Genomic DNA, 24,999 nt, shown 5'->3' on the forward strand with positions numbered 1-24,999 from the left:
ACATTCTGTTAGCCTTCTTAATGGCTTCTGAACACTGTTTGGAAGTTGATAGCTTGGAGTCCACTATGACTCCTAAATCCTTCTCATAAGGTGTACTCTCGATTTTTCGACCGCCCATTGTGTATTCAAACCTAATATTTTTACTTCCTATGTGTAATACTTTACATTTACTGACATTAAATTTCATCTGCCACAAATCTGCCCAAGCCTGTATGCTATCCAAGTCCTTCTGTAATGATATAACGGATTCCAAATTATCTGCTAATCCACCTATCTTGGTATCATCTGCAAACTTAACCAGCTTGTTACTTATATTCCTATCTAAATCATTTATATATATTAAAAATAGCAGCGCCCTAGCACTGACCCCTGTGGAACACCACTCTTAACATCGCCAGTTCTGATGAGGTTCCTCGCACCATCACCCTCTGCTTCCTGTGTCTGAGCCAATTCTGCACCCATCTAAAAACATCACCCTGAACTCCCACTTCTTTTAACTTGATGCCCAACCTCTCATGTGGCACCTTATCAAATGCTTTCTGAAAGTCCAGATAAATAATATCATAAGCTCCACTTTGATCGTATCCTTTTGTTGCCTCCTCATAGAATTCCAACATGTTAGTAAAACACGACCTCCCTCTTCTGAACCCATGCTGACTGTTCAGAATAACTCCTGTCCTTGCCATGTGTTGCTCAATCTTATCCTTAATAATTCCTTCCATTAATTTTCCTGTGATGCTTGTTAAGCTTACTGGCCTATAGTTGCTTGGATCTGCCCTGTCACCCTTTTTATATAATGGGATGATATTTGCCATTTTCCAGTCCTTTGGAATCTCTCCAGTGCACAGTGACTTCCTAAAAATATGTGTCAAGGGTTTATATATGTACTCACTAGCCTCCTTAAGAACACGAGGATAAATATTATCTGGGCCTGGTGATTTGTTTGATTTCATCTTATTTAATCTGAGCAGCACTTCTCCCTCTACAATTTCCAAATCCCTCAGTACCTCCTTAGTAGTGTTTACCTCTGAGGTTATCCACTTGCTCACTTGTAAACACCTCAGAAAAATGTAAGTTTAGGGCATCTGCTATTTCATTGTCTGTATCTTTTAATTCCCTTTACTATTCCTGATGAACTTGACCTCCTCCTTAACTGTTCTTTTACTACTAAAATACTGAAAGAATCTCTTGGGGTCTTCTTTCGCCTTATCTGCTATATTCCTCTCCAACTGTCTTTTAGCCTCTCTGATATCCTTCTTAATGGTTGCCCTCATTTCTCATACGCTACGGTTCTCTTTGCAGTCATTAGTCTTATATGCCTTATACAGCAGTTTTTCCTTTGCAACTTCTTTTTAAATCTTTATTAATCCATCGTGGAGATTTTTTAGTTTCCTATTACTTCCAAATTTAGGTATGTATCTGTCCTGCATTACATGTAAAACATTTTAAACCTGTTCCACTGCTCCTCGACTGTCTCCACATTTAAAAGCTTATCCCAGTCTATCCTACTTAGACTTTGTCGCATCTGCTCAAAATTAGCCCTACTAAAGTTCAACTTAACAATTTTAGTCTTTGCATCTGTACTCTTACAAAATACTGAGAATTGTATTACATTATGGTCACTTGACCCTAGTGGTTCAATCACCTCTACACCCTCAATTCTATCCTGATTATTACAGAATACTAAATCCAGATAGGCTTCACCCCTTGTTGGTGCTTTAACATGCTGTGTTAAAAAACAGTCGCCGATTACTTCTAAAAACTCCTGCTCTTGTGCTCCTCCATCTGTAAGGTTATCCCAGTTAATATTTGGATAATTAAAGTCCCCCATGACTATAATATCCCCCTGTAAACTTGCCTTTTTGATATTACTAAAAAGATGTGTGTTGAAATTACTGTCTGAATTGGGTGGTCTATAACACACTCCTAAAATGAGACCTTTTTCCCTAATATTTTCCAGGCGAAGCCACATGTCCTCACTAAGATGGGGCTCATCATCCAACTGAAGATGACTTACATTTAATTCCTGTTTGGCATAAACAGCAACCCCACCTCCTTTTCTGTTCTGTCTATCCTTCCTAAAAAATGTGTATCCCTCTATGTTACACTCATCCCCATCTTTGTTATTTAGCCAGGTTTCCGTTATTGCTATAATATCATAATTGTGCTCTGCTACATACAACTCCAACTCACTTACCTTATTTTTGATACTTCTAGCATTAAGGCAAGCTATTTATATAGTGTAAGGCACTATATAACAGATAGATAGATAGATATGAAAGGTGTTATATGATAGATAGATTAATAGATAGATGTGAAAAGCACTATATAATATATAGATATGAAAGGCACTATATAATAGATAGATAGATATGAAAGGCACTATATAATAGATAGATAGATAGATATGGAAGGCAGTTTGGATAGATAGATCGATAGATATGAAAGGCACTATAAGATAAATTGATAAGTGTGTAAGGCACTATATAACAGATAGATAGATAGATAGATATGAAAGGCAGTATGGATAGATAGATCGATAGATATGAAAGGCACTATATAATAGATAGATAGATAGATAGATATGAAAGGTGCTATGTGATAGATAGATATGGAAGAAAATATATGATAGATAGATAGCTAAGAAAGGCACTTTATAATAGATAGATAGATAGATATGAAAGGTGCTATAATCGATAGACAGTGAAGGAACACAGTCAGGAGATCGGAAACATCTGCAGCTCCAATCAAGGAGGTTCACCTGCTCACATTTAATCGACAGATCACCACACAGATGTGCAGTTTTTAACACCTCTGCTGCACCACATGACCCACTCATGTGCTTTGGTCACCGACTGCATGACTATAGCAGAAATGAAGACCACCCTGCCATTTGAAAGAGTTGTAAGTGAGGTGCCAGGGACAGTGCATTCAGAGGGAGGGCAACAGAATGGCACCAACAAGTTACATCAGCCAGGGATGAGTCACCCATAGTATGAGCTGGCATTCCAACAACCAACAGCAGGGGGCGCCTATAACAAACAGCAAGTCTGCAATGTCGCAAACAGAATTCTAACTGTTGTGGCAATGGTGACAGGTCCTTTAAGGATAGCATAAAAATGCCATGTAAAGAGCAAAAGGATCCATTCTGGCACTCGGTGAGGAGCTTTATTTACAACAGAAAGGCGCAACATAAAATGACAAGGTCCATTCAGTCCTTGGCACTGTGCTCTCTTTAAAGAAATATGGAAATCATTTTTAAAACACACTATTTAAGACAATTTTAAAAAAACAATATTTAAAGCATAGGTTCACTCCTACCCACTGATTCAATGTGCAATCCTGAACAAAATATAAAACCCACCCATCGTTTCCCCAGAGAATTCTGGAAGCAACTCCAGTATCTGGAGAAGTACAATATAATTAAAAACTCCTTCTTCCAACTCCATGATTTGGTTACTTTATCTGCCTTTGTCAAAACAGAAATGAGGAAACAAACATCCTCTGATCTGTGAAGTGTTTTAGGACGTGGTGGAAAAGCAAAGTGTAACATCTCAGGCCCAAAAGGTTCAGTCCTGACCACCGACTCGTCATTCAGCCCTTGACAAAATGCATAATACGCTAGTAAACTCCATTCAGACCCACATCCTAAATATTTGTGGACAACCTCGAGAGGGTTTCAACTATGGAAAGGTGCTATATATATATATAAAATCACAATGTCACTGGTCTGGTTCTCCTTGTGCAATCTGTCAGCACTCTCAGGAGAAAAATATTAAAACCGTCCTACTTTACCAGCAAAGCATCTTAAGAAAAAGTTCACTATGAAACGTTCAAGGCCACAGAGCGACATTCACACCAGTGGCCTGCTGGAGGTCATTTTGTAGGGCTCTGGCAGTGCTTATCCTGTTCCTCCTTGCCCAAAGGAGCAGATACTGGTCCTGCTGATGGGTTATGGACCTTCTATGGCCCTCTCCAGCTCTCCTAGAGTAACTGCTTGTCTCCTAGAATCTCCTCCATGCCCTTGAGACTGTGCAGGGAGACACAGCAAACCTTCTGGCAATGACACATATTGGTGTGCCATCCTGGAGAAGTTGGACTACCTGTGCAACCTCTGTAGGGTCCAGGTATCGCCACATGCTACCAGTAGTGACACTGACTGTAGCCAAATGCAAAACTAGTGAAGAAACAGTCAGAAAAGATGAGGAGGGAAAAACGTCAGTGGCCTCCACCTGTTAAACCATTCCTGTTTTGGGGGTCATCTCATTGTTGCCCCTCTAGTGCATCTGTTGCTAATTTCATTAACACCACAGCAGCTGAAACTGATTAACAATCCCCTCTGCTACTTAACTGACCAGATTAATATCCCATAAGTTTCATTGACTTGATGCTATACTCTGATTAAAAAGTGTTCCTTTAATTCTTTTGAGCAGTATATATATATATATATCTATATATCTATATATAAATTCATCAAACACCTATTGCTCTCTAATTTGAACTTTATTGACCACTTCAAATTATACAATTATTATAATGAGCTCATAAATCTATTATAATAATTAGCTATACTTTGAATAAATAATACTATAATGTGTATTAAATTTGGGCAAACCTTAATTACAATAACTGCTCTACATTAAATTATACAATGTGCCTTTCAAACATAATGTTATTATAATAATTATATATTATAATAATAATTATAATGACATTTAAATAATTATTATAATTTCCGCTCTTTATTTTCAGAAGTTCCTTTCTTTAAAGTGCAAGGTTTAGGGGAGTCTGAAGCTTATCCTGGCGTGATGAGCACAAAATAGAAACACAATTCCAAAAGGATGCCAGACTGTGCCAGGGCACACTCAGTCTGTCACATACGGGGCTAATGTAGAGTTGGCATTTAGTCTTTGGGGCACACATGTGAAATTGAGGTGTATGGAGAGAAGCCACATAGACACTGGGACATCTGCCCGGGGCAGTGGACAGGCCTAGTATTGAATCCAGGTGTTTACATCTGAAGTGAAGTGGTGGTGCTAAAAATGTTGCAATGATACAGCACCACACAGGGGTTTTTGTCCCCTCCACAGTACAGAAATGGCACTTATAAAAATTACTAATGACCTCCTTATGGCAGCTGATTCTGGTTTAATTCCTATTCTCATCCTCCTTGATCTGAGTGCAGCCTTTGACACTATTTGTCACACTACTCTACTCAACAGATTATCTTCGACTGGCATTACCCACACACCACTAGACTGGTTCAGATCCTACCTCTAGGGCCACACTCAGTTTATTCAGCTTAAAACTTTCACATCCCAAACCACCACTGTTACTTCAGCTGGGCTCTGTCCTGGGTCGTCTTCTTTTTATTATTTACCTCCTTCCCCTTGGAAATATCTTTCGTAAATATAACATTAGCTTCCACTGTTATACTGACGACACCCAGCTCTATCTCACTAGCAAACCTACTGCTTCCTTTTCACCCTCCACACTTACTGGTTGCATATCAGAAATAAAATCCTGGTTTTCTTCAGACTTTCTTAAATTAAATAACAAGTGTCAAAACTGAGGTTCTCCTCATTGGTACAAAATCAACATTTTACAAAACTGATCATTTTTCATTTGTTATTGATAATTCCTCTGTCTCCCCTTCTCCACAGTTAAGAGTCTGGGAGTCATCCTTGACAGTACTTTATCCTTTCAGTCCCACATCAATAACATCTCCCGGTCTGCATATTCCCACTTGCATAACATTTATTGTATTCACCCTTCTCTCACTTCCTACACCACTGCTATCCTCGTTCATAGCCTTGTCACTTCTCATCTGGATTATTGCAATTCCCTTTTCTTTGGTCTTTCTCGCAGATCTCTCTATAAGCTTCAACTGGTCCAGAACTCAGCTGCCCGCATCATTACTAGAACCCCCTCTATTCACCATATCACTCCCGTCTTGCAGCAGTTTCATTGGCTTCCAGTTCAGTTCCAAATTCAATTCAAATTCTCCTACTGACTTTTAAGGTTCCCCACAACCTCACCCCTCCATGTCTGTCTGACCTCCTCCATGTTGCCATTCCCTCTCGTACCCTCGGATCCTCTTCCTCCATCCACTTGACTGTCCCCTTCATCCGTCTTACCACTATGGGGAGCAGAGCATCCAGTTACTCTGCACCCCAGCACTGGAACTCGCTACCATCTTAGCTTAGAAATATTGAATCATTTTCACTTTTCAAATCTAAACTTAAAACTCATTTGTTACAACTGCTTTTTCTCTTTCATTACAATTGCTCTGTTTGATTTAAATTTTTGTATTTTAGTTTTGTTAATAATGTGTGTTTTACCTATTGTTTGGTGTCCTTGAATGTTTAGAAAGGCACGTACAAATAAATAAAATGTATTAATATTATTAATATTATTATTATTAACAAGGACTGAACCTAAAAACATCTACTCTACTTTCATGATGGCATAATAATCACTGATAAAAACACAATAAAATACATTGATACAAAAGGCACTACATAATACATAGATATGCAAGGGGCTATATTAATTAATTATATCTAGATAAGTTACCAGTAAAAGCACTATATGATAGATAGATAAGAAAGGTGCTATGTGATAGATAGATGTGAAAGGCACTATATAATAGATAGATAGATAGATACTTTATTAATCCCAAGGGGAAATTCACATAATCCAGCAGCAGTATACTGATACAAAAAAAAACAATATTAAATTAAATAGTAATAAAAATGAAAAAAAAAATAAAAAAAGCAGACAATAACTGAGTAATGTTAGCATTTACTCCCTCGGTTGGAATTGAAGAGTCGCATAGTGTGGGGGAGGAACGATCTCCTCAGTGTGTCAGAGAGCAGGACGGTGACAAAGTCTGTCACTGAAGCTACTCCTCTGCCTGGAGATGATCCTGTTCAGTGGATGCAGTGGATTCTTCATGATTGACAGGAGTTTGCTTGATGGCCATCGCTTTGACACAGATGTTAAACTGTCCAACTTTACTCCTACAATAGAGCCTGCCTTTTTAACAAGTTTGTCCAGGTGTGAGGCGTCTTTCAGTATTAGATAGATAGATAGATAGATAGATAGATAGACATGAAAGGTGCTATATGATAGATAGATATGAAAGGTGCTATATGATAGATAGATATGAAAGCACTATAAGATTGATAAATGTGTATTAGAATTAGAATTAGAATTAGAATTAGAACAATCTAGACGAGAACAGGCCATTCAGCCCAACAAAGCTCGCCAGTCCTATCCACTTGTTTCCTCCAAGAAAACATCAAGTCGAGTTTTGAAAGTCCCTAACGTCTTACTGTCTACCACACTACTTGGTAGCTTATTCCAAGTGTCTATCGTTCTTTGTGTAAAGAAAAACTTCCTAATGTTTGTGCGAAATTTACCCTTAACAAGTTTCCAACTGTGTCCCCGTGTTCTTGATGAGCTCATTTTAAAATACAAGTCTCGATCCACTGTACTAATTCCCTTCATAATTTTAAACACTTCAATCATGTCACCTCTTAATCTTCTTTTGCTTAAACTGTAAAGGCTCAGCTCTTTTAATCTTTCCTCATAATTCAACCCCTGTAGACCTGGAATCAGCCTAGTCGCTCTTCTCTGGACCTTTTCTAGTGCTGCTATGTCCTTTTGTAGCCTGGAGACCAAAACTGCACACAGTACTCAAGATGAGGCCTCACCAGTGCATTATAAAGGTTGAGCATAACCTCCTTGGACTTGTACTCCACAGATCGTGCTATATAACCTAACATTCTGTTAGCCTTCTTAATGGCTTCTGAACACTGTTTGGAAGTTGATAGCTTAGAGTCCACTATGACTCCTAAATCCTTCTCATAAGGTGTACTCTCGATTTTTCGACCGCCCATTGTGTATTCAAACCTAATATTTTTACTTCCTATGTGTAATACTTTACATTTACTGACATTAAATTTCATCTGCCACAAATCTGCCCAAGCCTGTATGCTATCCAAGTCCTTCTGTAATGATATAACGGATTCCAAATTATCTGCTAATCCACCTATCTTGGTATCATCTGCAAACTTAACCAGCTTGTTACTTATATTCCTATCTAAATCATTTATATATATTAAAAATAGCAGCGGCCCTAGCACTGACCCCTGTGGAACACCACTCTTAACATCGCCAGTTCTGATGAGGTTCCTCGCACCATCACCCTCTGCTTCCTGTGTCTGAGCCAATTCTGCACCCATCTAAAAACATCACCCTGAACTCCCACTTCTTTTAACTTGATGCCCAACCTCTCATGTGGCACCTTATCAAATGCTTTCTGAAAGTCCAGATAAATAATATCATAAGCTCCACTTTGATCGTATCCTTTTGTTGCCTCCTCATAGAATTCCAACATGTTAGTAAAACACGACCTCCCCTTCTGAACCCATGCTGACTGTTCAGAATAACTCCTGTCCTTGTCATGTGTTGCTCAATCTTATCCTTAATAATTCCTTCCATTAATTTTCCTGTGATGCTTGTTAAGCTTACTGGCCTATAGTTGCTTGGATCTGCCCTGTCACCCTTTTTATATAATGGGATGATATTTGCCATTTTCCAGTCCTTTGGAATCTCTCCAGTGCACAGTGACTTCCTAAAAATATGTGTCAAGGGTTTATATATGTACTCACTAGCCTCCTTAAGAACACGAGGATAAATATTATCTGGGCCTGGTGATTTGTTTGATTTCATCTTATTTAATCTGAGCAGCACTTCTCCCTCTACAATTTCCAAATCCCTCAGTACCTCCTTAGTAGTTGTTTACCTCTGGCAGGTTATCCACTTGCTCACTTGTAAACACCTCAGAAAAATGTAAGTTTAGGGCATCTGCTATTTCATTGTCTGTATCTTTTAATTCCCTTTACTATTCCTGATGAACTTGACCTCCTCCTTAACTGTTCTTTTACTACTAAAATACTGAAAGAATCTCTTGGGGTCTTCTTTGCCTTATCTGCTATATTCCTCTCCAACTGTCTTTTAGCCTCTCTGATATCCTTCTTAATGGTTGCCCTCATTTTCTCATACGCTACGGTTCTCTTTGCAGTCATTAGTCTTATATGCCTTATACAGCAGTTTTTCCTTTGCAACTTCTTTTTAAATCTTTATTAATCCATCGTGGAGATTTTTTAGTTTCCTATTACTTCCAAATTTAGGTATGTATCTGTCCTGCATTACATGTAAAACATTTTTAAACCTGTTCCACTGCTCCTCGACTGTCTCCACATTTAAAAGCTTATCCCAGTCTATCCTACTTAGACTTTGTGCATCTGCTCAAAATTAGCCCTACTAAAGTTCAACTTAACAATTTTAGTCTTTGCATCTGTACTCTTACAAAATACTGAGAATTGTATTACATTATGGTCACTTGACCCTAGTGGTTCAATCACCTCTACACCCTCAATTCTATCCTGATTATTACAGAATACTAAATCCAGATAGGCTTCACCCCTTGTTGGTGCTTTAACATGCTGTGTTAAAAACAGTCACGATTACTTCTAAAACTCCTGCTCTTGTGCTCCTCCATCTGTAAGGTTATCCCAGTTAATATTTGGATAATTAAAGTCCCCCATGACTATAATATCCCCTGTAAACTTGCCTTTTTGATATTACTAAAAAGATGTGTGTTGAAATTACTGTCTGAATTGGGTGGTCTATAACACACTCCTAAAATGAGACCTTTTTCCCTAATATTTTCCAGGCGAAGCCACATGTCCTCACTAAGATGGGGCTCATCATCCAACTGAAGATGACTTACATTTAATTCCTGTTTGGCATAAACAGCAACCCCACCTCCTTTTCTGTTCTGTCTATCCTTCCTAAAAAATGTGTATCCCTCTATGTTACACTCATCCCCATCTTTGTTATTTAGCCAGGTTTCCGTTATTGCTATAATATCATAATTGTGCTCTGCTACATACAACTCCAACTCACTTACCTTATTTTTGATACTTCTAGCATTAAGGCAAGCTATTTATATAGTGTAAGGCACTATATAACAGATAGATAGATAGATATGAAAGGTGTTATATGATAGATAGATTAATAGATAGATGTGAAAAGCACTATATAATATATAGATATGAAAGGCACTATATAATAGATAGATAGATATGAAAGGTGCTATATGATAGATAGATTAATAGATAGATGTGAAAAGAACTATATTAAGGATAGATATGGAAGGCAGTATAGATAGATAGATAGATATGAAAGGCACTATATAATAGATAGATAGATAGATATGGAAGGTGCTATATGATAGATAGATTAATAGATAGATGTGAAAAGCACTATATAATAGATAGATAGATAGATAGATATGGAAGGTGCTATGTGATAGATAGATATGGAAGAAAATATATGATAGATAGATAGCTAAGAAAGGCACTTTATAATAGATAGATAGATAGATATGAAAGGTGCTATAATCGATAGACAGTGAAGGAACACAGTCAGGAGATCGGAAACATCTGCAGCTCCAATCAAGGAGGTTCACCTGCTCACATTTAATCGACAGATCACCACACAGATGTGCAGTTTTTAACACCTCTGCTGCACCACATGACCCACTCATGTGCTTTGGTCACCGACTGCATGACTATAGCAGAAATGAAGACCACCCTGCCATTTGAAAGAGTTGTAAGTGAGGTGCCAGGGACAGTGCATTCAGAGGGAGGGCAACAGAATGGCACCAACAAGTTACATCAGCCAGGGATGAGTCACCCATAGTATGAGCTGGCATTCCAACAACCAACAGCAGGGGGCGCCTATAACAAACAGCAAGTCTGCAATGTCGCAAACAGAATTCTAACTGTTGTGGCAATGGTGACAGGTCCTTTAAGGATAGCATAAAAATGCCATGTAAAGAGCAAAAGGATCCATTCTGGCACTCGGTGAGGAGCTTTATTTACAACAGAAAGGCGCAACATAAAATGACAAGGTCCATTCAGTCCTTGGCACTGTGCTCTCTTTAAAGAAATATGGAAATCATTTTTAAAACACACTATTTAAGACAATTTTAAAAAACAATATTTAAAGCATAGGTTCACTCCTACCCACTGATTCAATGTGCAATCCTGAACAAAATATAAAACCCACCCATCGTTTCCCCAGAGAATTCTGGAAGCAACTCCAGTATCTGGAGAAGTACAATATAATTAAAAACTCCTTCTTCCAACTCCATGATTTGGTTACTTTATCTGCCTTTGTCAAAACAGAAATGAGGAAACAAACATCCTCTGATCTGTGAAGTGTTTTAGGACGTGGTGGAAAAGCAAAGTGTAACATCTCAGGCCCAAAAGGTTCAGTCCTGACCACCGACTCGTCATTCAGCCCTTGACAAAATGCATAATACGCTAGTAAACTCCATTCAGACCCACATCCTAAATATTTGTGGACAACCTCGAGAGGGTTTCAACTATGGAAAGGTGCTATATATATATATAAAATCACAATGTCACTGGTCTGGTTCTCCTTGTGCAATCTGTCAGCACTCTCAGGAGAAAAATATTAAAACCGTCCTACTTTACCAGCAAAGCATCTTAAGAAAAAGTTCACTATGAAACGTTCAAGGCCACAGAGCCAAAGTCCACTCCAGACTCACCATGTGACGCAGAGGAAGCCACTCCACCGATTAGACCAGTGATTCTTAACCTTTTTCGAGTCATGGACCCCTTTAAGAATCTGATGAAAGCTATGGACCCCCCTACCCAGAAATTTCACATAAACATAATTTTGCATGCAATGAATATAATGTAATTTATTTATCAAGATTTGATTGTCTCATACCTATGCTATAAGGACAAAAGTATTGGGACCCCATCCAATTCATTGAATTCAGGTGTTCCAATCACTTCCATGGCCACAGGTGTGTAACATCGAGCCCCTCGGCATGCAGACTGACAAACACTGGTGACAGAATGGGCCGCTCTCAGGAGCTCAGTGAATTCAAGCCTGGTGCCGTGACAGGATGCCACCTGTGCAGTAAGTCCATTCGTGAAATGTTCCTCGCTACTAAATATTTCACGGTCAACTGTTAGTGGTGTTATAACAAAGTGGAAGCAATTGGGAACAGCAGCAACTCAGCCATGAAGTGGTAGGCCACATCAAATCACAGAGCGGGGACAGTGCATGCTGAGGTGTGCAGAAGTCGCCAGCTTTCTACAGAGTCAATAGCTACAGACGTCCAAAAGCTCAAGAACAGTGCAGCATAGAGAGACAGAGCTTCAAGGAATGGGTCGCCACGGCCGAGCAGCTGCAGCCAAGCCTGACATCAGCAAGTGCAATGCAAAGCTTACTGTAATTATTACTATTATTATTATTATTATTACTGTAATGCACTCCTCTCAGGACTACCCAAAAAAGACATAAATCATTTGCAACGAGTGCAGAATGCAGCTGCTAGAATCCTAACTGGGAAAAGAAAATCCGAACACATTTCTCCAGTTTTGATGTCACTACACTGGTTACCTGTGTCATTCAGGATTGACTTTAAAATACTGCTTATGGTTTATAAAGCCTTAAATAATCTCGCTCCATCTTATATATTGGAATGCCTGACACGTTATATTCCAAATCGTAACCTCAGATCTTCAAATGAGTGTCTCCTTATAATTCCAAAAGCTAAACTTAAAAGAAGTGGTGAGGCAGGCGGCCTTCTGCTGTTATGCACCTAAAATCTGGAATAGCCTGCCAATAGGAATTCACCAGTCTGATACAGTAGAGCACTTTAAAACACTGCTGAAAACACATTACTGTAACATGGCCTTCTCATAACTTCACTTTAACTTAATACTGATACTCTATATGTTCAATTCTTCATAATAACTATTCACAGTGGCTCTAAAATCCGTACTGACCCCAACTCTCTCTTCTGTTTCTTTTTCCGGTTTCTTTGTGGTGGTAGCCTGCGCCACCACCACCTACTCAAAGCTTCATGATGCACCAATATTAATGGACTGAAAGCCAGAATTCTACATGACCATCTTCATCAGGTCCTTCCGTGAGAACCCTAAATCCAAAGAGGACTGTTTCATTTATGTTAGGTAGATTGCCCAGAGGGGACTGGGCGGTCTCTTGGTCTGGAACCCCTACAGATTTTATTTTTTTCTCCAGCCTCCAGGAGTTTTTTTTTGTTTTTTCTGTCCACCCTGGCCATCGGACCTTACTTATTCTATGTTAATTAATGTTGACTTATGTTTATTTTTTATTGTGTCTTCTATTTTTCTATTCATTTTGTAAAGCACTTTGAGCTACATTTTTTTGTATGCATATGTGCTATATAAATAAATGTTGATTGATTGATTGATTGATTGAAAGCGTCTTATGAAGTGATGTAATGCCTACCGCCCGACTCCGGACTCGAGAGCAGGGCAGACGTGTCCTCTGGAGTGACGAATCACGCAATCTGATGGACGAGTCTGACCAGGAGAACGGGACTCGCCTGACTGCATTGTGTCAAGTGGAAAGTTTGGTGGAGGGGGGGTTATGGTGTGGGGGTCGGGCTTGGCCCCTTAGTTCCACTAAAAGAAACTCTTAATGCTTCAGCATACAAAGCCATTTTGGACAATTTCATGCACACAGCTGTGTGGGAACGGTTTGGGGATGGCAACATGACTGGGCACACACGTGTGCACAATGCAAGGTCAATAAAGAAATGGAGGAGCGAGTTTGGTGTGAAGGAACTTGACTGGCCTTCAGAGAGAGCCCTCAACCCGACAGAACACCTTTGGAGTGAATTAGAGCGGAGACTGCAAGCGAGCCAGCTCTTCTCGTCCAACATCAGTGCCAATGCTCTCCTGGACACACATTCCCATAAACACACTTCTAAACCTTGTGGAAAGCCTTCCCAGAAGGGCTGAAGCTGTAAGAGCTGCAAAGGGTGGGCCGACTTCCATATCTTCTTATATAATACGCTACCTTGGCTGTTTTTTTGTCTGTCCAGGATTTTAAATCACCTGTAGCTCGCAAACTGTTTCACCTATTGACTTGAAATTTGGTACACAAATACTACGTGACGTCTACTATCCGCTTTCGGCGTGATGATTTTTATTCCTCTTTTTATTTTTATTTTATTGTAGAATCAATTCTCGGCAGCGCGCATGCGTATGGGTGCCGTTCTCATTCCCATTCCCTACCACCTTCGCTAATCATTCTTGAGGGAGATTGAAGACTTAAATGCCAGCTTAAGTAAACAGTTAAAGACAATGTACCAAGTAATTGCAACAGAAAAAATAACTTAATCAGTTTTAACGTGACAAGATGCCGATGAAAGAACAGAAGTGGCGGGCCGCTAGGGTGGAGAAAAGAAGAGCTGCTCGGGAAGCAGCAAGCACATCAACCTCTGAGCAAACGAATGCTAAACGTACAGAGAAAGAGGACGAAAACTACGAATGCTCAAGTCAAGTGTATCCACTGCATGTTATCGTGCAGAACGCCGTTACTGGTTAAAGCATATTGGATGTTATTAAAGTTCATGTGTTTGCAAAGGCAGCCGTCCCAGTACTATTGGTGTAAGACCCATTTCTCTAGTTACATAAGATACATAAATGTTTTACTAAATGATAGTGCATAATCTATGGGAGGTTCCTATAACCCCCAAAGTTGAATTTAATTGGTATATTTCTTACTTGTGTTTCTGAGTGGATGAGTAGTAAATTCTCAAGCTAAATAAAGAAAAAACTGAAATTTAAGTGATTGGCAATAATGGATATAATGAGGTTATCTACACTGCTCACAAAAATTAAAGGAACACTTTAAAGAAACACATTAGATACATCAGATCTCAATATGAAGTTGGATATCTATACAAATAACGACAGGGCAATGTCTTAGGAACAAAAGGATGCCAAGTCTTTTAATGGAAATAAAAGTTTTCTGCCTACAGAGGGCTCAATTGTGTAGACACCCTAAAATCAGAGTGAAATGAAGATGTGGCAGGCTAGTCCATTTTTTCAAAAACTTAATTTCTGCTACTCAAAATGCTTTTCAGTATCTTGTGTGGCCCCCACGAGCTTGTATGCATGCTTGACAACGTCGGGGCATGCTCCTAATGAGACGACGGATGGTGTCTTGTGGCATTTCCTCCCAGATCTGTATGAGGGCATCCCTGAGCTGTTGTACAGTCTGAGGAGCAACCTGGCGGCGCCTAATGGACCGAAACATAATGTCCCACAGATGTTCTATTGGGTTTAAGTCAGGGGATCGTGAAGGCCATTCAATTGTTTCAATTCCTTCATCCTCCAGGTACTGCCTGCATACTCTTGCCACATGAGGCCGGGCATTGTCGTGCATTAGGAGGAAACCAGGACCTACTGCACCAGCGTAGGGTCTGACAATGGGTCCAAGGATTTCATCCTGATACCTAATGGCAGTCAAGGTGTCTTTGTCTAGCTTGTAGAAGTCTGTGCGTCCCTCCATGGATATGCTTCCCCAGACCATCACTGACCCACCACCAAACTGGTCATGCTGAATGATGTTACAGACAGCATAACATTCTCCATGGCTTCTGCAGACCCTTCAACGTCTGTCACATGTGCTCAGGGTGAACCTGCTCTCATCTGTGAAAAACACAGGGTGCCATTGGTGGACCTGACAATTCTGGTATTCTATGGCAAATGCCAATCGAGCTCCACTGCGCTGGGTTGTGAGCACAGGGCCCACTAGAGGACGTTGGGCCCTCAGACCACCCTCAAGAAGTCTGTTTCTGATTGTTTGGTCAGAGACATTCACACCAGTGGCCTGCTGGAGGTCATTTTGTAGAGCTCTGGAAATGCTCATCCTGTTTGTCCTTGTCCAAAGGAGCAGATACTGGTCCTGCTGATGGGTTAAGGACCTTCTATGGTCCTGTCCAGCTCTCCTAGACTAACTGACTGTCTCCTGGAATCTCCTCCATGCCCTTGAGACTGTGCAGGGAGACACAGCAAACCTTCTGGCAATGACACGTATTGATGTGCCATCCTGGAGAAGTTGGACTACCTGTGCAACCTCTGTAGGGTCCAGGTATCGCCTCATGCTACCAGTAGTGACACTGACTGTAGCCAAATGCAAAACTAGTGAAGAAACAGTCAGAAAAGATGAGGAGGGAAAAATGTCAGTGGCCTCCACCTGTTAAACCATTCCTGTTTTGGGGTCATCTCATTATTGCCCCTCTAGTGCATCTGTTGTTAATTTCATTAACACCACAGCAGCTGAAACTGATTAACAACCCCCTCTGCTACTGAACTGACCAGATTAATATCCCATAAGTTTCATCGACTTGATGCTATACTCTGATTAAAAAGTGTTCCTTTAATTTTTTTGAGCAGTATATATATATATAAAACAGTTCCATGACTGACTGACAGACAACGCACAGAGCAAACCGCTGGACCTAAAGGGCTGAAATTTTGATTCCTATAATGACATGGATAACCGCTAAGAAAGGATTTTTTGAAATTCCATCCCTAAGGGGGTTAATTGGGACACTCCAATACGTTTGTGTGGAAAATCGTATTCTCTGCGAACGACACGCGCGCATGCGTGGAATGAGGAAGGGGCTGTTTCTGTTTCTGCCTGACGGTAAAGTGAGCGACAGCCGCGCATTCGTCTAATATCCAATGACCTCCCTAATGACTTTAAGAAACTGCAATTTCCCCTCAAAGTATGCTTCGCCATGACGATAAATAAGACTCAGGGCCAAACTTTGAAATACGCTGGCGTAGATTTAAGGGAAGATTGTTTCTCCCACGGCCAGTTTTATGTAGCTTGCTTACGCGTAAGTTCGCCCACGCGCCTGGTAATATTAGTGCCGCCCAATAAAGAAACAAAAAATATTGTTTATAAGGAAATCCTCTAAAAAGCAAGTAAATATTTACACTCCCACGGCGTCAGAAGTTACACGCGAAGAAAGTCACGGGCAATAACTATAACGTCATATATATATTTCCGAAAAAAAAACTATATTAAAACAGAGTCCCGCGCGGACGAAGTCGCGGGTAAAAACTAGTTTGAAATAAACTTGATGCATTAGGATTAAAGGTGAAAATGGAGGTAAAGAACTTTAGGGGTAACTGTTGACTATAATCACCTATTAATAAGACCACTAGGACAGCATTTTTTCACTTAAGAAACATAACAAAAGTTAGACCTCTTATATCATTGAAAGATGCTGAGAAATGAGTTCACGCGTTTGTTTTCAGTCGACTAGATTACTGTAACGCACTCCTCTCAGGACCACCCAAAAAAGACATCAATCAGTTACAACGAGTGCAGAATGGAGCTGCTAGAATCCTAACTAGGAAAAGAAAATCCGAGCACATTTCACAGTTTTGATGTCACTACACTGGTTGCCTGTGTCATTCAGGATTGACTTTAAAATGCTGCTTATGGTTTACAAAGCCTTAAATAATCTGCTCCATCTTATATATCAGAGTGTCTGACACCTTATATTCCAAATCATAACTTTAGATCCTCAAATGAGTGTCTGCTTAGAATTCCAAGAGCTAAACTTAAAAGAAGTGGTGAGGCGGGCGGCCTTCTGCTGTTATGAGCCTAAAATATGGAATAGCCTGCCAATAGGCTGAAGCGGTGGAGCACTTTAAAAAACTGATAAAACTCATTACTTTAACATGGCTTTCTGATAACTTCACCTTCATCTAATCCTGATAATCTGTATATTCAATTCACTGTAATAACTATTCATGGTGGCTTTTAAATCCATACTAACCCTTACTCTCTCTTCTGTTTCTTTTCCAGATTTTCTGTGGTGTGATCTGCGCCATCACCACCTAATCAAAGTATGTGATGTCCTACATTGAAGGGTTAAAAGCCAGAAGATGGTCTACATGACCATCATCATCAAGTCCTTCCATGAGAACCCTAAATACAAAGAGGACTGTTTCATGGGAAAAAGGGGTCCTTTCATCGGATTGGCTGGCCGAGCAACGTTTCAGCCGTGGAATGGCCAAACGGGGAGGCGGCTTGATGGATGAGGTCTCCAGGACTCTAAAAATATCCAAATCTGATTATGTGATATCATCTACTGATAAATTCTGCTCCGTACTTCTAAAATTGTTATTATTATGCTGTATTAAGGATTTGTTCTGTTCTGTGTATTGTATTGTATTGACCCCCTTCTTTTGACACCCACTGCACGCCCAACCTACCTGGAAAGGGGTCTCTCTTTGAACTGCCTTTCCCAAGGTTTCTTCCATTTTTCCTTACAAGGGTTTTTTTTTCAGAGTTTTTCCTTGTCTTCTTAGAGAGTCAAGGCTGGGGGGCTGTCAGAGGGGACTGGGTGGTCTCATGACCACAGAAGCCCTGCAGATTTTATTTTTTCTCTCCAGATTTTTTCTGTCCTCCCTGGCCATCGGACCTTACTCTTATTCCATGTTAGTTATCCATCCATCCATTTTCCAACCCGCTGAATCCAAACACAGGGTCACGGGGGTCTGCTGGAGCCAATCCCAACCAACACAGGACAGGAACCAATCCTGGGCAGGGTGCCAACCCACCGCAGGACACACACAAACACACCCACACACCAAGCACACACTAGAGACAATTTAGAATCGCCAATCCACCTAACCTGCATGTCTTTGGACTGTGAGAGGAAACCCACGCAGACACAGGGAGAACATGCAGACTCCACGCAGGGAGGACCCAGGAAGCGAACCCGGGTCTCCTAACTGAGAGGCAGCAGCGCTACCCACTGCGCCACCGTGCTGCCCGTTCAGACTTATTATTATTATTTATTGCCTCAGAATTTTAAGTGTGAGCACTCACAGGTCAGGAGCTACAGTTCTTGCTCCTACTCTCTTCAATGCTTGCATGGACTGGGTGTTGGGTAGGGTCGTGGGGTCCAGCGGCTGCGCCACTGTGCCACCCTTCCATGTTAATTAGTGTTTTCTTATTTTAATTCTTACTTTGTCTTTTATTTCTCTTTTTTCATCATGTAAAGCACTTTGAGCTCCATTATTTGTATGAAAATGTGCTATAGAAATAAGTGGTGTTGTTATTGTAATGCTCCAGATCAGTGGTTCTTAAACTCCTTTTTCTCGTGACCCAATTTTGCCTTTTGTGTGTCTCACTGCCTGCAATCACTGCGGAGCGTCATCTAGGTGAGCAATACCCCTTGTGGAACTGCCGCCGATCATCACACAGCTGGAGGGGGTTTCCCCTTGGAGAAGGTAGGGGATGGGTTCCCCAGAATCGCTGCTGACCATTGTCTGCTGGAGAATCAATGCTAATCTTCATCCAGTATGTGTGAGTGTGTGTGTGTTTTTTGCAGGGAGGGGGGCAGAATCACAGCTGATCATCATCTGTGGGTCCCCTTTGCAGAATCACCACTGGTTGTCATTTGGTGGGATAGTTTTCCCCTTGCAAGTGGTGACACGTCACAAGGATTTCTGCGAACCGTTTGCGACCCTTTTTTCGGTCAGTACTATTGTAATTCAGGACTCATCGCGACCAATCAGACGTTATTGTTTAAGAAACTCTGCCCTAGACATATGGAAATAATTGTCCTGAAGGTATAAAGCACATCGGGTGCGGTCGTTATGGAAAGGGGCTGTCAATATCACAGCGTCACAGGGTTAGAGCTACGGTTAGGTTTATCCAAACCCCAAACGAATCCCAACCACAATCTGCTTGTGTGACTCAAGCAGAGACCAATTAGTCAGGTCAGGTCGGGTTGGGGAGCATGTATTGGTACGGCACATTGCCGTACCCGTCACACAATGAAACAGCTCAGGATCCTGGTTGGCAACACCCCAGGCAGACACGCGGTCCAGTCCCACCCAAGGAAATGACCGTCTATCTGCCACAGTCAGGTGTTACGTGGGCAAACCCCTTGGCCTGGTCCAGTTACTCGAGTCCTCGACAATGAGGGTCCTGTGAGCCGGATCACACTCGGGTAATCGCGCCACATGGCCGTAGTGCCGTAACTGACGCTCCCTCACAATGCAGGTCATGTGCCTCATTCGGGACTCCATGAGCAGCACAAAGTCAAACCAGCAGGACCCAAAGATTCTCCACAGAGACACAGTAGTGAAGGAGTTCAGTCTTCATCTCAGGTCACTGGATAGCATCCATGTCTCACAAACAGGAAGCACCAGGAATCTAAAGACTTGGGCCTTCGTTCTTTTGCATAGATATCAGGAGCGCCACACACCCCTTTCCAGCGACCCCATGACCCCCATTGCCCTCCCAATCTGTCTACTGACTTGTAGGAAGAGTCGCCAGAGACATGAATGTCACTGCCGAGGTAAGCAAGCCTCTCGACGAGGTCGACACTCTCTCCGCAGACAAACACACTGCTGATGGCCGTGCCCAAGAGGTCATTACAGACCTGGCTCTTGGTTTTTATCAGGACACTCGCAAGCCCAGACACTCAGACTCCTCGCTCAGTCTCTCGAGCGCCTCCATCAGAGCCTCCATTGACTCCGCTAAGATCACAGCACCGTCTGCAAAGTCAAGATCCATGAATCTCTCTTCACCCACAGATGCCCCACAGCCGCTGGACCCCACGACCCTACCCGACACCCAGTCCATGCAAGCATTGAACAGAGTAGGAGCAAGAACTATAGCTCCTGACCTGTGAGTGCTCACCCTTAAAATTCTGAGGCAATAAATAATAATAATAAGTCTGAAGGGGCAGCACGGTGGCGCAGTGGGTACCGATGCTGCCTCGCGGTTAGGAGACCTGGATTCGCTTCCCGTGTCCTCCCTGCGTGGAGTTTGCATGTTCTTCCTGTGTCTGCATGGGTTTCAGTTTCCTCTCACAGTCCAAAGACATGCATGTTGGGTGCATTGGTGATCCTAAATTGTCCCGAGTGTGTGCTTGGTGTGTGAGTGTGTGTATGTGTGCCCTGCGATGGGCTGGCGCCTGGGGTTTATTTCCTGCCATGCACCCAGCAGACCCCCGTGACCCTGTATTAGGAGATAACGGGTTAGATAATGGATGGATAAGTCTGAATTAGAATAAGATGCCCTACTTTGGGGTGCTCATCAGACATGTAAAAGTTTACTGTCATGATGCAGAAAGAGAGGCAAAACTACGGTGGGGCAGCAAGGGGACAGAGTCAACTCCCCTCCGCCTTTCAGAAACTTGATCCACCCAAAATTTTCTATGTGATCTATCAAGTCCAAGACCCCGCCCCAGGGGACCTTTGATTGATCATTAATAGAGTCACTCTACTCTCCAAATGGGAACTCCCTGAGACCAACAACCCCTAGCAACTCGCTCCCAGTCCACAAACAAATTTCTGATTTGAAAAACGGCATATAGCTTGTTCACACAGTTGTTTCCAGGCACTCACCCATAATTGACAATTTCTGACATTGAGCAGAAGTACAGCACATAATAAACAAAAGTAGCTGCTATCAGATATCTGAAATAATAAAATGTGTTTGAATTTAAACGTTTCAAGTTTAAATATTCTCGATTATACAGTGGTGCTTGAAAGTTTGTGAACCCTTTAGAATTTTCTATATTTCTGCATAAATTTGACCTAAAACATCATTTTTTTTTGCACTCATGTCCTAAAAGTAGATAAAGAGAAACCAGTTAAACAAATGAGACACAAATATTATTTATTTATAGAGGAAAATGATTGAATATTACATATTTGTGAGTGGCAAAAGTATGTGAACCTCACGGATGATCAGTTAGTTTGAAGGTGAAATTCGAGTCGGGTGTTTTCAATCAGTGGGATGCCAATCAGGTGTGAGTGGGCACCCTGTGTTATTTAAAGAACAGGATCTGTCAAAGTCTGCTCTTCACAACACATGTTTGTGGAAGTGTATCATGGCACGAACAAAGGAGATTTCTGAGGACCTCACAAAAAGAGTTGTTGATGTTCATTAGGCTGGAAAAGGTTACAAAACCATCTCTAAAGAGTTTGGACTCCACCAATCCACAGTCAGACAGATTGTGTACAAATGGAGGAAATTCAAGACCATTGTTACCCTCCCCAGGAGTGGTCGACCAACAAAGATCACTCCAAGAGCAAGGCACACGTGTAATAGTCGGCGAGGTCACAAAGAACCCCAGGGTAACTTCTAAGCAACTGAAGGTCTCTCTCACATTGGCTAATGTTCATGTTCATGAGTCCACCATCAGGAGAACACTGAACAACAATGGTGTGCATGGCAGGGTTGCAAGGAGAAAGCCACTGATCTCCAAAAAAAACATTGTGCTCGCCTGCAAGTTGCTAAAGATCACGTGGACAAACCAGGAGGCTATTGGAAGAATGTTTTGTGGACGGATGAGACCAAAATAGAACTTTTTGGTTTAAATGAAAAGCGTTATGTTTGGAGAAAGGAAAACACTGCATTCCAGCATAAGAACCTCATCCCATCTGTGAAACATGGTGGTGGTTGAGTCATGGTTTGGGCCTGCTTTGCTGCATCTGGGCCAGGACGGCTTACTTTCATTGATGGAGCAATGAATTCTGAATTATATCAGAGAATTCTAAAGGAAAATGTCAGGACATCTGTCCATGAACTGAATCTCAAGAGAAGGTGGGTCATGCAGCAAGACAACCACCCTAAGCACACAAGTCGTTCTACCAAAGAATGGTTAAAGAAGAATAAAGTGAATGTTCTGGAATGGCCAAGTCAAAGTCCTGACCTTAATCCAATCGAAATGTTGTGGAAGGACCTGAAGTGAGCAATTCATGTGAGGAAACCCACCAACATCCCAGAGTTGAAGCTGTTCTGAACAGAGGAATGGGCTCAAAGTCCTCCAAGCCGGTGTGCAGGAATGATCAGAAGTTACTGGAAACGTTTAGTTGCAGTTATTGGGGGGTCACACCAGATACTGAAAACAAAGGGTCACATACTTTTGCCACTTACAAATATGTAATATTCAATCATTTTCCTTAATAAATAAATGACCAAGTATAATATTTTTGTCCCATTTGTTTAACTGGTTTCTCTTTATCTACTTTTAGGACTTGAGTGAAAATCTGATGATGTTTTAGGTCATATTTATGCCGAAATGTAGAAAATTCTAAAGGGTCACAAACTTTCAAGCACAACTGTATATGCAATTTGTCATTTTTCACCCTCTTATGGAGGTCCGCAAGAGGGCTAGATCTCTAGTAAAGGACTGAAAATAGACAATAACACCATAGTCATTATCACTGACCTTAAATGGTCTAAAACGATACTCCACATGCTTAGGTTTGAAATTTGTCGTGTTTAACCTTCAGGGAGTGGCTCTTAGAAGGTGAGGACTACCGGTCATGAATCAAATATCATTAAATATTTTTGATCAGTAACATCATAAATAGCATAAAACTACACCCCACATGCTATATAAGGAGTAGCTTTAACCCCTCATATCCCATGAGGGGGAGAACCTGGGGGTCACTTAATGTGTCATCACAACCACAAGGCTTTCTGATCATTTTTGCTGGAGACACCCATTGCTTTACTCTTTATCATAAGGGTAAGCTGCACAAAATATGGTGCAAAACTATTTTTTTGGGGTCTAGAGGGCCACAAATAAGGGAGAACCTCGGAAAGCTTGATGTCTTGCCAAAGTTGACATCAGGATTCATATGTCACATGCGGGGGTTTTCCCTTAACGGTGAGTCAGGATGCGTGAAGTGACTTCAAAGTGTTCTTAAGTGCTTTGTATGAACATAAATACATGGATGTAGCGCCTTTCTAACTACTCAAAGCACTTTACATAGCTGGGGGAAACCATTTCAGCCATCACCAATGGTTAGCATTCACTTGGGTGATGCCACAGCGGGCTTTCCTGCACCAGTACACTCACCACACAATACATATGAAGTGCTGAAGGGGTGAGAGAGATAGGTGGGGTATAACTAGGGTGCCAGAATGATTAAGCTGTGGTGGGCAATTTAGCCATGGCATCGAGGTACACCTTACTCTTTTTGAAAAGATGCTCAGGGGATCTTTTATGACCACAGAGTGTCAGGACCTCCGTTTTACTATACATCTCATCCAAAGGATGCCACCACATTTTTACAGCACAGTGGCCCCATTACTGCACTAGGGCATCGGGATACAGTGGTGTGAAAAACTATTTGCCCCCTTCCTGATTTCTTATTCTTTTGCATGTTTGTCACACAAAATGTTTCTGATCATCAAACACATTTAACCATTAGTCAATTATAACACAAGTAAACACAAAATGCAGTTTTAAAATGATGGTTTTTATTATTTAGGGAGAAAAAAAAAATCCAAACCTACGTGGCCCTGTGTGAAAAAGTAATTGCCCCCTGAACCTAAGAACTGGTTGGGCCACCCTTAGCAGCAATAACTGCAATCAAGCGTTTGCAATAACTTTCAATGAGTCTTTTACGGCGCTCTGGAGGAATTTTGGCCCACTCATCTTTGCAGAATTGTTGTAATTCAGCTTTATTTGAGGGTTTTCTAGCATGAAGCGCCTTTTTAAGGTCATGCCATAGCATCTCAATTGGATTCAGGTGAGGACTTTGACTAGGCCACTCCAAAGTCTTCATTTTGTTTTTCTTCAGCCATTCAGAGGTGGATTTGCTGGTGTGTTTTGGGTCATTGTCCTGTTGCAGCACCCAAGATCGCTTCAGCTTGAGTTGACGAATAGATGGCGGACATTCTCCTTCAGGATTTTTGGTAGACAGTAGAATTCATGGTTCCATCTATCACAGCAAGCCTTCCAGGTCCTGAAGCAGCAAAACAACCCCAGACCATCACACTACCACCACCATATTTTACTGTTGGTATGATGTTCTTTTTCTGAAATGCTGTGTTCCTTTTACGCCAGATGTAACAGGACATTTGCCTTCCAAAAAGTTCAACTTTTGTCTCATCAGCCCACAAGGTATTTTCCCAAAAGTCCTGGCAATCATTGAGATGTTTCTTAGCAAAATTGAGACGAGCCCTAATGTTCTTTTTGCTTAACAGTGGTTTGCGTCTTGGAAATCTGCCATGCAGGCCGTTTTGCCCAGTCTCTTTCTT

The 24,999-nt window shown here is 41.3% G+C and overlaps 1 protein-coding gene and 1 long non-coding RNA gene across 2 annotated transcripts in view; one reads left to right on the plus strand and one right to left on the minus strand.

The window, feature by feature from the left end:
• Positions 1-12,986, plus strand: part of LOC120524069 — a 28,700-nt gene extending 15,714 nt beyond the window's left edge. Inside the window, exon 3 of the long non-coding RNA XR_005632741.1 lies at positions 12,953-12,986. This is a non-coding gene — a long non-coding RNA (uncharacterized LOC120524069). The remainder of the gene's footprint in view (positions 1-12,952) is intronic.
• Positions 1-24,999, minus strand: part of myo16 (myosin XVI) — a 743,507-nt gene that overhangs the window by 692,369 nt on the left and 26,139 nt on the right. The gene's annotated exons all lie outside the window — the stretch shown is intronic.

The sequence above is a fragment of the Polypterus senegalus genome, chromosome 2 (assembly GCF_016835505.1).
Source record: "Polypterus senegalus isolate Bchr_013 chromosome 2, ASM1683550v1, whole genome shotgun sequence".
NCBI lineage: Eukaryota > Metazoa > Chordata > Cladistia > Polypteriformes > Polypteridae > Polypterus > Polypterus senegalus.